Raw genomic sequence first — 16,241 nt, forward strand, 5'->3', positions numbered from 1 at the left:
CGCCTTTCAGACGATCCTGGCGCTTGCTGGACTTTCTTGGACACCCTGAAGCCTTCTTAACAAGAAATTAACCTCTTTCCTTGAAGTTTTTGATGATCCTATAAATTGTTGATTGAGGTGCATACTTAGTAGCCACAATATCCTTGCCTGTGAAGCCATTTTTATGCAACGCAATGATGGCTGCACGCGTTTCTTTGCAGGTCATCATGGTTAACATGATGGTCAAGTCTGCCATTTTAACCCAATCAGCCTGACATAATGATCTCCAGCCTTGTGCTCGTCAACATTCTCACCTGAGTTAACAAGACGATTACTGAAATTATCTCAGCAGATCCTTTAATGACAGCAATGAAATGCAGTGTAAAGTTTTTTGGGGGATTAAGTTAATTTTCATGGCAAAGAAGGACTATGCAATTCATCTGATCACTCTTCGTAACAATCTGGAGTATATGCAAATTGCTATTATAAAAACTTAAGCAGCAACTTTTCCAATTTCCAATATTTATGTAATTCTCAAAACTTTTGGCCATGACTGTACAGTATAACGCAATTGCTCATTCTTGTATTTTGGATATTTCACACTCTTTTGGAGTGTACCCTAATTAAAAAAATAAACATTTAAATTAAAACCAAAAAATAGTGTTGGCTACCTCGTCCTCCTTCACCACTGCTTCCACCTAAATTGCTACGTCCACCGCCTCCTCAAACTCCTACTCCATATGGACCTCCATCTCATAAATCAAGTTTTTATTTTATTTTATTTGTACGCATTTTATTTTATGTCATTTCACTAATTTGTTACATTTTTGGGTGAAATTCACCAATTTTTGGGTGTGATATACCACTCCTATACCTAGTAGACAGGTAAAAAAAAACACTAATTTGTCTGTTACATTTTCGGGTGAAATTCACCAATTTTTTGGTGTAATATACCACTGCTATACCTAGTAGACAGGTAAAAAAAAAATCACTAATTTGTCTGTTACATTTTCTGGTGAATTTCACCAATTTTTGGGTGTGATATACCACTGCTATACCTAGTAGACAGGTTAAAAAAAATTCACTAATTTGTCTGTTATATTTTCGGGTGACATTCAACAATTTTTGGCTGTGATATTCCCCTGCTCTACCTAGTAGACATGTTAATACATTTCCCTAATTTTTCAGTTACATTCTTGGGTTGACATTTTACAATTTTTGCCGTGAATAAACCCCTGCTCTGCATAGGTGACAGGGACCGAATTTTTTTTAAATAATCTGTTCTATTGGTGGGTGACATTAACCCATTTCTGGTGATGAACCCTTATTCCCAGCTACCCGTGATCACCATGGTAGGCGCATAAAATAACATAGAAAGTTGAGTGGATCATGGACATCACCGGGACGTGCGACATGGTGGAGCAGTATGTGTGCACATGCCTACACATACTGAATGATGGGTCTGCCCCCTTCAACTTCTGGGTCTCCAAATTGGGCACATGGTCTGAGCTTGCCCTTTACGCCTTGGAGGTGCTGGCCTGCCCTACAGCTAGTTTATTGTCTGAATGTGTGTTTAGCACAACTGGAGGGGGTTATCACAGGTTATATTTCCCAATGTTTTGGGGTGTACCCAAATTTAAAAATATATAAATAAATTTAAAACCAAAAAGCAGTGTAAGCTACCTCCTCCTCCTCCTTGCCGCTTCCACCTACACTGCCACATCCACCGCCTCCTCAACCTCCTACTTCATATGGACCTCGTCCTCCTAAATCAAGATTCATATTTTTTATTTTTATGTATTTTATGTTATTTAAAGTCATTTCCCTATCCACATTTGTTTGCAGAGCACTTGCCATGCTCTTAACCACATTTTTATGCCATTTGCAGACCTCCATGACATTTTTACAGCCATTTTAGTGCTCAAAAGTTTGGGTCCCCATTGACTTCAATGGGGTTCGAGTTCGGGGTCAAGTTCGGGTCCCGATTTATTTACAATTGGTCACTAGGGACCAGTGGTTGTCTCTGGGTTGACACGTGTTAGGACTATTTATTTAAAATATAACATTTAGTAAAATGTATTACCTACCTAGAACTAAACTTGTTAAAATTATCAGCTGCGTCTGCACTATCGCTTTAAATGGCTTAATTTGGCTATGTAGCTGGCTGGAGGACTGCACTACATCCAGATCTACCTGATTGTCTCCTCAGTAAACACACGGCATCAGCCGTGTACAATGTGGTGCCTGCTGTTTGTTCACAGACCGCTACCCTCAGATCGGTGAGTGCACCTCCTAGCACTCTCTATACACTACTACTCATTGCTTGGTCATAGCTTGGCAGGACACTAGCTGGCTAAAACGTATTAATTACAGTCTGCCCCCGACATGTTTCGCCAAACATTTGGCGTGTTCAGGGGTTTGGGCAGTGAACTGTGAAGGGGGCGGGACCGGGCTTTTAAAACCTGCCTTTCTGCATCATGATGCTGTTGGCTAATGTGTAGCTCTTTTGTTACTAGCTATGTATTTCGACCAATCAATCTCCACTTATTTGGATTTTGCTAACGATTAGTGCCTCCCACATATAAATCATCCAATGAGTGTCGACTATGCTACTGCGCTTGCGTTCGCACTTAGTGCATATCGGGATTAGTGGTCACTACTGCTCATGTCTGGGCACTTCATGCTCATAGCAGTCATCAATATTACTGCGCATGCGTTAATGGTTATAGTTAGGATCTTCTCTCCCGCATGCGTGCATAAGCCTTATAATTTGTTAAATGGCTAAGTGTCAGCCTCCACTGCGCATGTCTAAACACTTAGGTGCTGACGGGGGGGGTTCCTCCCGATCTGCGCTTGCGTCGGATGATTGTAAAATGGCTTTGTATAGCCTCTGACATGCATGTCTGGCTACTTAGATATTTTCTGGTTGGAATCCTACCAATCTGCGCTGGCGTCGGGTGATAGTGTATTGACATACTATAATATCCTACTGCGCATGCGTCAGGACTTTGTCACTCTGATGGCTCTGTGACCTCCAGTGATCTAGTGAGGACTCCCGACTGTTCTACGCTAGTGTGAAGTAGCTGGACTTGGTGGGGGTCCCGAACTCGAACTTTTTTGTGAAGTTCGGCCGAACCGTCGAACCCGAACTCTCAGGTGTCCGCTCAACTTTACTTGTGGTTTTTCCTTCTGAAGTGTAAAAATCTCAATGTTTAGGAGTGTAGTAATCAGATATATTGCCTTGTCTTAGAATTTTTCATAAAATTCGATCATATTTCACATTTCTCAGATTATTCCAAAATATGCAAATTGTTTTACTCCAAAACATTAAAAGGAATCTGTGATCAGTAAATGACCTGTGGGTTACGTTTTCATGGAAAATTTCTGGTTTTAAAAGACTATTAATTCTTATTTTAAGGGATAACTGTTTAAATGCTAATTTCCTTTTACTATCAGGACCATACATTTAGGGTGCTGGACCAATATGTAAATATGACGACCGCTCGCACCTGCAGCAGGCACCATAGCCAGTGGGTCTCTGCTGGCTCAAACAGTAGAGACCGGCGTCTAATGGCCACGACTGGCAATAATGCAGGTCACGGTTAATACAGCCCTTAGATGCCATAATCAAGTGTGATCACGACCTCTAAACAGTGAGAAACATGGAAGCACGCGATTGCGGGTTAATACAGGCATCCCAAGGCCAATATGGATGCCAGCAATTCACTGCAATAAAATGTCGTAAGGTAACCGGGCACACTCAGTATAATGGGATCATATAGAATTTGATCCCATTCTATATGATCCCATTATACTGAGTGTGCCCGGTTACCCCCGGCTGAGCCAATGAATAAATCTCAGACTCTGCCTAGCTATGTTGCCCTGACTACGACGGCCGGTGTTCCGGAATTTTCTGCTACCCGGAATTTTTTGCTACCCACGTCACTTCCGGTAGTGACGTGGGAGGTGTGTCTCTCTCCTCGGATTCTCATTGGCTCTGCCGGGAGTTTGTCGGCGCAGGCGCGGAAGATTCACCCATAGCGTGAACGCGCCGAAGGTAGCATATAATTCCGGGCCACTGTGCATGCGCGAAGAAGACGGCCGAAGGTAGCAGAAAATTCCGGCCTCGCGCATGCGCAGTGGACCGTTATTTTCTGCTACCTTTGGCTCCTACTGCGCCTGCGCCGAGCCGTCTTGTTTAGCGAGCCGAAGGTAGCAGAAGAGTCCGGCTTACTGCGCATGCACGAAAAAAGGCGGCTTGGCTCAGGCGCAGTAGCGCCAAGTCAGTTAACAATAAAGGTTAACAAAATGCTAATATCTAGACCTCTTCAGCATCTGTGACGTTTACTTGACAGTATTTTTATTAATTGGTCACTCAGACCACATTATGTCTAGCTTGAAGTGCTGACTAATATAACATTTTAAATCTTTATTTCATTTCCTTAAAACTATCTTCCACAATATAGACATAATACTGTCAAGTAAACGTCACAGAGGTGCTGAAGAGGTCTAGATATTAGCATTTTGTTAACCTTTATTGTTAACTGACTCGGCGCTACTGCGCCTGAGCCAAGCCGTCCTTTTTCACGCATGCGCAGTGGGCCGGAATCTTCTTCTACCTTCGGCTCGCTAAACAAGACGGCGGGAGGTATCTGTGACTGTTGCCCTGACTACGTCTACGAGTCTACGATGAGCGCCGCGGCCGCTGGCCGGCACACGCAGGGCGGGCGGCAGGTTCAAGTAGTCATTCACTTTTTTTTCCGCCCTCTGCACACCCCAAAAGGCCGGCTGGCGGGCCCCCTTCCCAGCTGGGCCCTCGGACCACGTCCGAAGTGCCCGACCTCTCAGTCCGCCCCTGAAGCTACATCACATATAAATGCACTAAGACTCTTTAGATTTAAAGGGATTCTGTCACTACATTTTACCCCCTACAGTGAAACATAGCTACTTGTAGGTCTCCCTGAGCCTTATTAAATGATGCCCTTATTAACTAATAGTCTTGATTTATTTTTTATAAAATCGATTTTAGTGATATGCTAATGACTTAGATAAGGTGCCCAAGGGGATGTCCTTTCCTAACTTGGTGCCCAGCCGCACCCCTCGGTCCGGTGCCCAGCGCAGCCTTTCTGAGTCCAGCGCCACCTCTAATATAATAGGAAGGCGGCGCTGGGCACCGGACCGAGGGGTGCGGCTGGGCACCAAGTTAGGGAATGACATCCCCTTGGGCACCTTATATAAGTCATTAGCATATCACTTAAATCGATTTTATGAAGAAATAAATCAAGACTATTAGTTAATAAGGGCATCATTTAATACAGCTCAGGGAGACCTACAAGTAGCTATGTTTTACTGTAGAGGGTAAAATGTGGTGACAGAATCCCTTTAAGGGACAAACTTTCTACGAAATGTATCTATAACTTGCAACCCTTATATAGGATGATAAGACTCCCCCACTGTTTCCTAGCAAAGCCAGTAGCATAATGGTAATACTGATACTATACCATAGGAGAAGTAGGCAAAGACAACCCATAAATTACAGTTGCTAAAACAGATATACACATTGCATGAACAAGCGTCTTGATAATATTCTTCAATAATACCTTAGGTTCCACTATTTAGATAAAAAAAAACATTTTAGAGTGTTTCTTTAATAAGCATAATGAAAGAAAATGTACATTTTAAGAAACCAGTAGAGGGAAATTGTTGCATAATATCAGTGTTTCCTAATATACCACGTTTTTCATAATATATAACACATATATGACAATTTTAAATATAGAGGTATAATATATACAAAAGCGAATGATGTTTCTAATCTACAGACATGTTCTATTCCTATCTAAACATTTTTGCCATATTGCTAGGAAATGCCACAAATGTCAGATAGGTATGGGTCCCATCCTTGAGACATACTCCTATCCAGGGATTCCATTCACTACCGTGAGAGTAACAAAAATAGCCAAGAGCAGGGTTGGCTATTTTCAGCAGTCCTGTAATGGTGAATGAACAGGTAATCTTGTTTGCACAGCTTGCTCTCCATTTACTGCTATGGGATGTCCTAAAATAGCTAAGCATGCTCGCTCGGTTACTTCTGGAAGCCTTAGCAGTGAATAGAGAACATGTTGCACATAGTGATGTGTGCTCTCCTTCACTTTGCAGGTTCCAGAGGTCTAGCAATATGCTGCAAATATTTACATGGGACACCCCTATTAAGGGGTATTTCCATCTCAATTCCAAATAAAACACCAATATTAAAGACTGTTAATTACTACCAGATCAGAATGCCACCTGATAGGAAACCTTGCAATCCTAAGGGATATTGGAACAGTAAACATTTTGCAGCTTTGCAGATTTGCACATGGCTAGCTGCCATATACTTACATAAAGTGGTCAGAAAGTGGTTAAAGGACTATAAATGCACATTTATACCATAATTAAAGTCTGAATTAGTTTACCAACGAGATCACTATATAAAGGTGATCATTGCTATGAGAAAACATTATTACTACAGATGAATGAATGGATTCTAAAAAATCTGAAATCAACCTGAAAGTTTTGATAATTATACATTTTACATGATTTCATTTGGGAGAATCAAAGAGAGAAAAAGAGACAGAGTGGGACTTTTCCAGACTATAAGAGCACTTTTCATTTGGATTTTAAGAAATGTGTTAATCTCTAATTATTATTGTCTTAAAAGCAAATATGATGAAGATAGATAAATAGAAAGATAGATAGATAGATAGATAGATAGATAATTGATTGATAATAGATAGATACAGATGTAGCAGGGGTAACACTCACACTCTTAACTCAAATTTCTTAACTCATCGCATTATCTTGAAACAAAAGCCATTGAAAAGCAATTGCTTAACGCATTTAGTTGCATTTAGTTTAGATAACATGTCTCATAAAGCATGAGTGTTAACCCTGCTACATCCGTAGATAAATAGATAAATAGATAGATAGACATACTTAACCAGGAGTTTCATACTATCTTAATCTTAGCTTGGTTAGAAAAAGCAATAGTTTTGCTCTGAAATTATGCTACATTTCAAAACATCATTTAAAATATAAGTCAAGAATGGAAAGAAGAGTTAAGAGAGTCCTTGCCAGATTCTCATCCCCATTATACTTGTGTGAATGACATAACTTGTTCTATTTGTACATTGGGCAGGTCCATCAAATGTCAGGTCAGCCAGGTAGTATATTGGGTTTGTTCTTGATGTTCCTGGCTAGTTTTTAAATTATATCTTCTCTGACACTCTTCAGGCTCTGAAGCCAAAGCAGAGCCCGGGCCCTCACTCTGCTAATCAGAAAAACGGCCCAGGTAGCAAATTGTCAGGGCTGGGCTAAATGTCCTGCCTTGTCAATCTGTCAGGAGGTGGCCACTTCTTCACTAGTCGGGGCAGCTTCCCATAGTTAGGCCCAGTTCTGTCACGGACGGTGTTCAGGAAACAAGACAATGCAACATGCATATATGACTCACTGGATCCAAAGCTAAGGAACCAAAAGGGAGACCCCTGCACAAGACCTGGCACTTTCCGTGGCTGCTCAGCCTATGCAAAAATCCCAAAGGTGGATGGTTGCATATCCACGTACCTCGACTATATAACACCTGAACACCCTACAATAGTGAGGGGACACGACCACCGGCTCCCTACACCAGACACGGAGGGAGTCAGGGTCACCTGGGAGCCAGCAAACAGAAAATAACTGATAAATGTACAGCACTTAACTTAGTAGCAGACTGGGAAATAGGATCAGCATGCACACACACTCCAGGAAGAAGTATAAGCCGCCCAGTAATGCATTATGGGGAGAAATTTAAAGGGAAGCAATCAGTCCAACTACATGACAGCTGAGAGAGGCTAACGAGATGAGGAACTGAACACCACAACAAAGAAAACTCAAGGAGGAGGTTCTGAAAGGCTTCTGTCAAAGCTTCTCAGCTGTCTGGTTGTGACAAGTTCACACAAACGTTTTTTTGCGAGTGTACGTGCCGTTTTTTTGTGTTCTGTATACGGTCCGTATACGGAACCATTAATTTCAATGGTTCTGCAAAAAAATGGAACACATACGGAAATGCATCCGTATGTCTTCCGTATCTGTTCCGTTTTTGCTGAACCATCTATTGTAAATGTTATGCCCAGCCCAATTACTGTATTTACTGTATGTAATTACAGTAAATACAATAAATACTGTATGTAATTACTGTATTTATTGTATGTAATTACTGTATATGCCATATGGAAAAACGGACCGGAAAAACTGAACAGAAACGGAAACACAACAGAACTCAAAAATGGAACAACGTATCGGGGAAAAACGGACCGCAAAAAACTATAAAAGCCATACGTTCATGTGAACTAGGCCTTATCGAAGTCCTCCTGATGAGACAAATTGATTTGTTATTATCTATTCACTCCTCTCTACTCTAAATATATTCCAATAGTTTTAAAAATCTAAGAAACAAACTGTATCTGAACTGTGTAGTTTTTTCAATGGACTCAGTTTTATCCACAATTATAGAATCCTCAGTATCTATGATATTATCTGTGGGGACGTTCTGCACTGGTTTCAGATAAGCAATTTCATTTTGTCTTACCCAGTCTAGATGATATCAGCAAACCTTAGCAAACATATCTACAGTATATCTCCTCTCTCACAGCCGGAAATCTCAAACACAGGTTGGGCAGAGTAAGGGTACTTTCACACTTGCGTCGGAACTGCCCACCGTATCCGCCGATCTGCAGCTGACTGAAAGCATTTGTGAGATGGATCCGGATCCGTCTGACAAATGCATTGCAAGGACGGATCCGTCTCTCCGCTTGTCATGCGGACAGACGGACCCGTCTTGTATATTTTTTTACATTTTTACCGGTCTGCACATGCGCAGGCCGGAAGGACGGATCCGGCATTCTGGTATTTTGAATGCCGGATCCGGCACTAATACATTTCTATGGGAAAAAATGTCATTCAGGCATGTCTTCAGTTTTTTTCACCGGAGATAAAACCGTAGCATGCTACGGTTTTATCTTTTGCCTGATCAGTGAAAACGACTGAAGACATCCTGATGCAAACTGAACAGATTACTCTCCATTCAAAATGCATGGGGATATGCCTGATTAGTTATTTTCTGGTATAGAGCCCCTGTTACGGAACCCTATGCCGGAAAAGAAAAACGCAAGTGTGAAAGTACCCTAATTGTAATTTGGTTTTCTTTCTTTCCTCTCACAGCCTATATCTCACACAGACATTGAAATACAAATCTTGCTACCCCCCCCCCCCCCCCGCCCTTCAAATTTTTGGTGAGGTTTCTGAATATTAATAGAGAATATTTAATCAAGACCCTATATATGATATAATATGTCTTCTAGTCACATATGGTACTGATTTATGCTAAAAACTGTACTTTCATCAAAGTAGTGCATTTTATATAATTCTCTAATGCTTATGATTTCAGACAAGAAAAAGCAGAAAGGAATTGTAATTACAGTAAGGAAGTTGCTTTAAATTATAAGGCAATACAGCTTCACTGCAATCTACCAATAGAGTATAAAGTGTTAGTCACAGTAATCACCTGAAGCCTACCTACCAGTATAGGGCCACTAATGTAGATTGTACTATTTACCTAATAAAAATAGAAAGAGTTAGGCTAATTTCACACTCGCGTTTTGGGCGGATCCGTCATGGATCTGCAAAAACCGATCTGTTAAAATAATACAACCACATGCATCCATCATAAACGGATCCGTTTGTATTATCTGTAACATATCCAAAACGGATCCGTCATGAACTCCACTGAAAGTCAATGGGAGACAGATCTGTTTTATATTGTGCCTGATTTTGTCAGAGAAAACGGATCCGTCCCCATTGACTTACTGTACATTGTGTGCCAGAACTCATCAGTTCAGCTCAGTTTCGTCAAGCAGACAGCAAAACGCTGCAGGCAGTGTTTTGGTGTCCGCATCCAGAGCGTAATGGTGACTGAACGGAGGCAAACTGATGCATTCTGAGTGGATCATTTTCCATGCAGAATACATTAGGGCAAAACTGATCAGTTTTGGAACACTTGTGAGAGCCCATGACGAAACAGGAAAGCCAAAACATTAGTGTGAAAGTAGCCTTATTGGTTTGGACACCTAGCAGTAGCTTTTTGTGGAACTCAAATTCAAGCAGTTCAATATTTTACTTACTTGTGTATTACTCTCAGTAGGCATGTTAACCATCATAGAATTCTCTGCAACAGTTGGATTTTCTGTATCAATAAGGTTCTCTGTAGGTACATTCTGTACTGGCTTCAGATAAGCAATTTCATTCTGCTTTGAGTCCAGAGTCACACACACATCATATGAGAATGGGAAAGGTAAACTTGTATCACTGATCTCAGAAGGACATCCCAGGGTGAACTGAGGATACACATTTCTATTATAAGTTCCAAAAGATGTTGGGTTATGATTTTTCTTGCATTTAAAAATTACAGTGATTAGCACTGTCACAATAAATAACAGAGAGATGAATGCTATAGCTACTATAAGGTAGAATGTTGCATTAGAAGAGGTTGATGAGTTATTGGGTTGGCGTGTTATCTCTGGAGCAACTTGTTGAAAATTCTCAGCCACAACCAAGTTCAATGTAACTGTAGATGACAGAGATGGGACTCCATTATCCTTCACTAGAAGCACAAGTTTTTGTCTCAAAGATTCCATATCTGGAAGGTCTCGTCTAATTCTGACTTCACCAGTATATTCGCCAATGGTGAATAAAGAAGGTTCAGGAACTTGTAGTAAATGATAGGTGAGCCAGGCATTGTGTCCAGAGTCGGCATCCACTGCAATGACTTTGGTGACTAGATAGCCTTTCTCAGCAGAGTGAGGAATAAACTCAAATAAGGCTGATCCCTCAGTGTCTGGCGATGGGTAGAGAATCTTAGGAGCATTATCATTCTTATCAATGATACATATCCTCACTGTGACATTACTGCTTAGAGGAGGAGATCCACTGTCTTTAGCCATCACCTGGAACTTAAATTCCTGCAACTGTTCATAGTCAAAAGATCTCTGGGCATAAAGAACTCCAGTCACTGAATTTATGGAAACATATGATGAGACTGGAATGTCATCAATATTTCCATTAATGATAGAATAAGTGACTCTAGCATTCTCAGTTTTCATCCAGGTCAGATGCGTGGACACCCTGTATTGATGTTCCAGTTGGGGTATTTTCAGGAATATAGAAAATATAAAGAAGTTTTCCAAAATCTGGTATATTGTCATTTACATCTGAGACAGTAATATGAACAGTTTTTTTTAGTTACCATTGGAGGAGAGCCTTCATCTTCTGCTATGATTGTGATGTTATATGCTGGGGTTGTTTCTCTGTCAAGTGGACCTACAGTTACAAGTTTGTAATAATTATTAGATGATGGAACTAATTTAAGTGGCTTTATATCTGTTAAGTGGCAGTTCACTTCTCCATATTTCCCAGAATCCAAATCCTTTACATTAATTAATGCTATAAGAAGTCCCAGGAACAGAATCCTCTGGAATTGGTGTAGACAGTGATGCAATTGTTATCTCAGGAGCATTGTCATTAACATCCATAATTTGTATGAAGACAGTACATTTAGCAACTAGGCCTCCACCATCAACTGCTTCGACAGTTATCTCATAAGCCTGAGTTATTTCATAGTCTAGTTTTCCGATGGTTTTAATGACTCCTGTCTGAGAATCAATAGTAAATGCTTGTTTTGCATTTTCAAGAATATGGCTAAATGAATATGAGATTTCTGAATTTGATCCTTCATCTTTATCGCTGGCATTCAAATGTAAAGCTATATTTCCAATTGGCAAATTTTCATTTAAACTAATTTTATAAGTTTTTTGACTAAATACTGGATAGTTGTCATTAGCATCCTGAACATCAATCATGATAATAGCAGTTGCACTTTTTATTGGTTTTCCTCCATCAGAAGCAGTCAAAATTAATTCATATTGTTGTTGCTTTTCACGATCTACAGACTGCACTAAAGTGAGTTCAGGATATTCCACTCCAATATCAAGTTTTTCCACTAAAGAGAAATGTGGGTTGGGACTTAGCCTATAACTCTGTAAAGAATTGATACCTAAATCTGGATCTCTGGCATGCTCAAGAACAAATCGTGCTCCTGGTAAAGTGGATTCACTAATCACAATATAAAAAATATCTTTAGAAAAACTTGGTGGGTTATCATTTATGTCTTGGATTTCAACTTTTACTGAATAAACATTTACTGGATTTTCTGCCAAAATTTCAAGATCTAGAAGGCAGTTTTGCTCTGGCCCACAGATCTCCTCTCTGTCTATCCGGTCACTGACATATAAATTGCCATTTTCTGTGCTGATATTGAATAAATTCCTGCTATGCTGAGAAACAATCCTTAATTTTCTCATTTTTAGGTTGCTGCCATTCAATCCTAAATCTTCACCAACATTCCCAACAACAGAATTTAGCTTCAGCTCCTCTAGAATGGAGTAGTGGAGTTCATTACAAGCAGCCATAGCAAAAAATGAAAAGTAGAAACATAATACTTGCCATTCCATGTCCTGTGTATCCTGTGTATAATAAAATGCTGAATGCTTCTAACTGTTCTTTTAGGATCCAAAAACAGATAAAAACTGAGGAATTGTAAGGAAGGAATACAGAAATACAGTCTGGTTTCTTATTCAGATCTTAAATATCTGTATATAAAGCAAAAATCACTAGCTCCACATGCTGTTCAGAGAGCTTTTCTGTTATATTAGGTAACAGCACCATCATGAGGACTAATTTAGGTACTACAAAAAACTTTATTCTAAATATTTTTAAGCAATCTTTTCTGATTTTAGTTATATAAATATGTATTTTTTCCCTTTAATATAGGAGATGGTTTTGAACATTTTATTTTATCAATTTTTATGACTTTGTACTCCATTTTGATTATATGGTTTAAGCTCAGACATATATGTGGCCCAAGACTAAAGCATTAGTTATGGATGCCCAAAGACACTTATTTAAATGTACAGAAACATAAAGACACAGACAAACTATACATAATAAACATTATTATTTTTAAACATTTTTATAATAATTTTATTATAATTACTAGTCTAAGGGTCCATTCACACGTCTGCAGACCAATTAATTTTCAATGGGGCCGGAATGTGCTGTCCGCATCCACACTTGCACATCCGTGCTTCCATTTCCGAAAAAAAAAAATAGAACATGTCCTATTCTTGTCCACAATTGCGGACAAGATTAGGCATTTTCTATTATAGTGCCGGCGATGTGCGGATCCGCAAAACACTTACAGACGTGTGAATGGACCCTTAAGCTAATTGAGCTTCAGATCATAGATCCAAAGTCAATTCATTCCGAAACTTCAATTTTAATGCTATCTTCCTATAGCATCAAAATTTATAGGCTGCGCATAGGCTTCAGCTCCATTATCCAAAGCTCAATTTATTCAAGACTAATGTTAATGTTTTCCCACTGAAAACTTTTAATTTTGAAATATTGCAATTATTTTCTAAAGTCTATGTTTAGAAATTGATTTGGCAGCTTTGCCAAACTTTGTCAAGAAAATCAATTAGTTACAAATTACTTTGTCATGAATATCTTTTCATGAATGGAACAGGCGCAATGACAGGGAACGGCGTTTGCACCATCCCCATTATTTATCCCCTCAGATGAGCATTCAATGCTGATCACATCTTATAACCACATTTATCTCCTAAGGGGTTAATCCAATGTTAACAAAAAAAAAAAAATTACATATACAATTAAAATATAAATAAAATAAAAAAGAAAGAGAAGAAATGAAATAAATTGTATAACTTTAAATAGTAAATAAAGGGTTTTACAAAGTTAGGGAGAAAAATTGCTGTAACTTAATTTTTTTTCCTTTGATTTCAAATCAAGAAAAGCCGCTTGCTTTGCATATATATACATGTTTTAGCTAACTTATTAAAACATTCTTACTTCAATTCTCTTAGGTATTCCTTTATTTTAAAAGAAGGCAGTTTATACAACTTAATAAACAACTTACTTTATATTATTTTGAAAAAGTAACACATTTATAAAACTGCTAAATTATTTAATATAAATTGCAATGTAAATATTTAGATTTTAAGAGACACATTTATTTAGATTTAAATTTAAGAGACTCCAGCGGTTCTGCTGGATGCTATAAAGAGGCACTGGCTTCTCCATAACTTCGGTGCATCAAGTGCCAGTTCTAAATGTAAGACAGCTTCTGAGCTGTCTTTCATTTAGCCCATTTTCTATGCATAAAACAGGTGTCAAGAATGATGAATGAGATGAGCCTTGCCTGCCCTTCCCCGCCCAAACCACGCCCACAATATTAGAACTGGTGTGCACAGGGCGAAGTCACAGATGGCAGCGCAACTAAACATTGCACCATCATCTGCACCTGAAATATGTCTAATTTAGGCTTATTTCAGTATAGTAAATGGCCCTCTAATTCTAAAAAGGTCACTGTAACTTTGTAACTAGCGATAAGCCAAGTGAACTTTGGATCCTAGATCCGAAATCGCTTTGCTTAAAACTGTCGGATTAATGCTGTACGGAGATCCTTCTCCATACAGCATTAAAATGTACAGCCTCCGATGAGGTGAAGTTAGTTATTTGCAAAGTCGCAGGAGACTTCAGTGAATAAGTTTGGTATTTGATTTTTTTGAAAACGTATTATTTTGAAAAAGCAAACATTTATAAAACTACAAAATTATAAAATATAAATTGCAATCTAAATATTTAGATTTTAAGTCTTAAAAGATCACTCAAACCTTGTAACTCGTGATGAGCAAAGCGAGCTTTGAGCTTTGGATCTTAAATCCGGTCGCTTTGCTCAAAACTTTAGATTAATGCTGTACAGAGATCTGTCTCCGTATAGCATTAAAATGTATGGCCTCCGATGAGGTGAAGTTAGTTATTCGTAGAAATCATGCAAAACTTTGTTGAATAACTTTAGGTGTTTGATTTTTAAAGTGAAAAATCACTTTAAAACTTGGTACGGAACTCGAATTCGGTTCCGAGGTGCCAATCCGAACCAAAGCCTATCTTAAATCTAACTTCGCCTCATCGAAGGCCGAACCTTTTAATACTGTATGGAGATAAATCTCCTCACAACATTAATTCAAAGTTTTGAGCGAGCGACTTCAGAATTAGGATCACTATTTGCAACCATATATTTATTTTACTGTAATGTATATAAAATAAAAACAATTCAATTATACAAATGATCGTGTGTCTACTGCTGCCTCCATGATAACAGACCACAACCTTTGTGTAGTCTGATCTTGTTGTGATATTGCCCGATATCAATAAAAATTGCATAATTTCACTCACAAGTTTTTCATGGTAATATGTCACTTCTCAGATTTTAGAATTCTCTACAAGGTATAGAATAAAACAGCATAAAAACATTTTATAGGTACACAGATATTTTGCAGATGCACAATAGAATTTATTGACATTATACTGTACAGTTAAATATACTTCTAGCTTTGTATTAAATTGAAATTTGATTTTTTAATTAAAAACATGAATTTAAAAAGCTTTATTAATCCATAGTCCTAAAAATGTATGAAGAATTCTAAATTATTCCAGTTTTTACACTGCCTACTGTAGCATACACACTAAGCTTCCATCCTGTTTGTAGCAGCTGATTTATCAATTTCATATATAAACAGGACAATTAATTAGAAGACTACAGTAGGTGTTAAATTACAGATGACAGATCTGTCATAAGACTGCTACCCCACATTCAGGTTCAGAACTCACAGAAAGAAATGGCTAGTAACACAATAGCTAAAACTATAGGAATGAGCATTATACTGTGCAGGGACATACAGTCTAGTGTCACTGCTATGACCAGTCACATTTCTTTAACTCAGAGCTTTCAGCTAGTCATTGAAAAATTCACCAAATATATACATTTGGCTGTATGCCACATATTAAAATCTATACCAAGTTTGGGCTGGAATATATTTCAACTGTAACTTGTTGATTCAACATTTTTAGCATTCTTTAGTATTCTATAACTTAATGATTTAGAAAACTTTAAATTGAAACTTAAAAGTCGAGCTAAAGTTTACTGCACTTGTTTATTAATACAAAGTTAACAATTGTCATATATATTAGTGTTGAGTGAATTGAAATTAAACAAATTGAATTTGATCTGAATTTCAGGAAAGATTTGATTTGCCATGAATCTGAATTTC

The 16,241-nt window shown here is 38.5% G+C and overlaps 1 pseudogene; it reads right to left on the minus strand.

The window, feature by feature from the left end:
- Positions 1-10,124: 10,124 nt before the first annotated feature.
- Positions 10,125-12,521, minus strand: LOC122926020 (annotated as a pseudogene).
- Between the last annotated feature and the right edge of the window lie 3,720 nt (positions 12,522-16,241).

Source organism: Bufo gargarizans, chromosome 2 (assembly GCF_014858855.1).
Source record: "Bufo gargarizans isolate SCDJY-AF-19 chromosome 2, ASM1485885v1, whole genome shotgun sequence".
Lineage (NCBI taxonomy): Eukaryota > Metazoa > Chordata > Amphibia > Anura > Bufonidae > Bufo > Bufo gargarizans.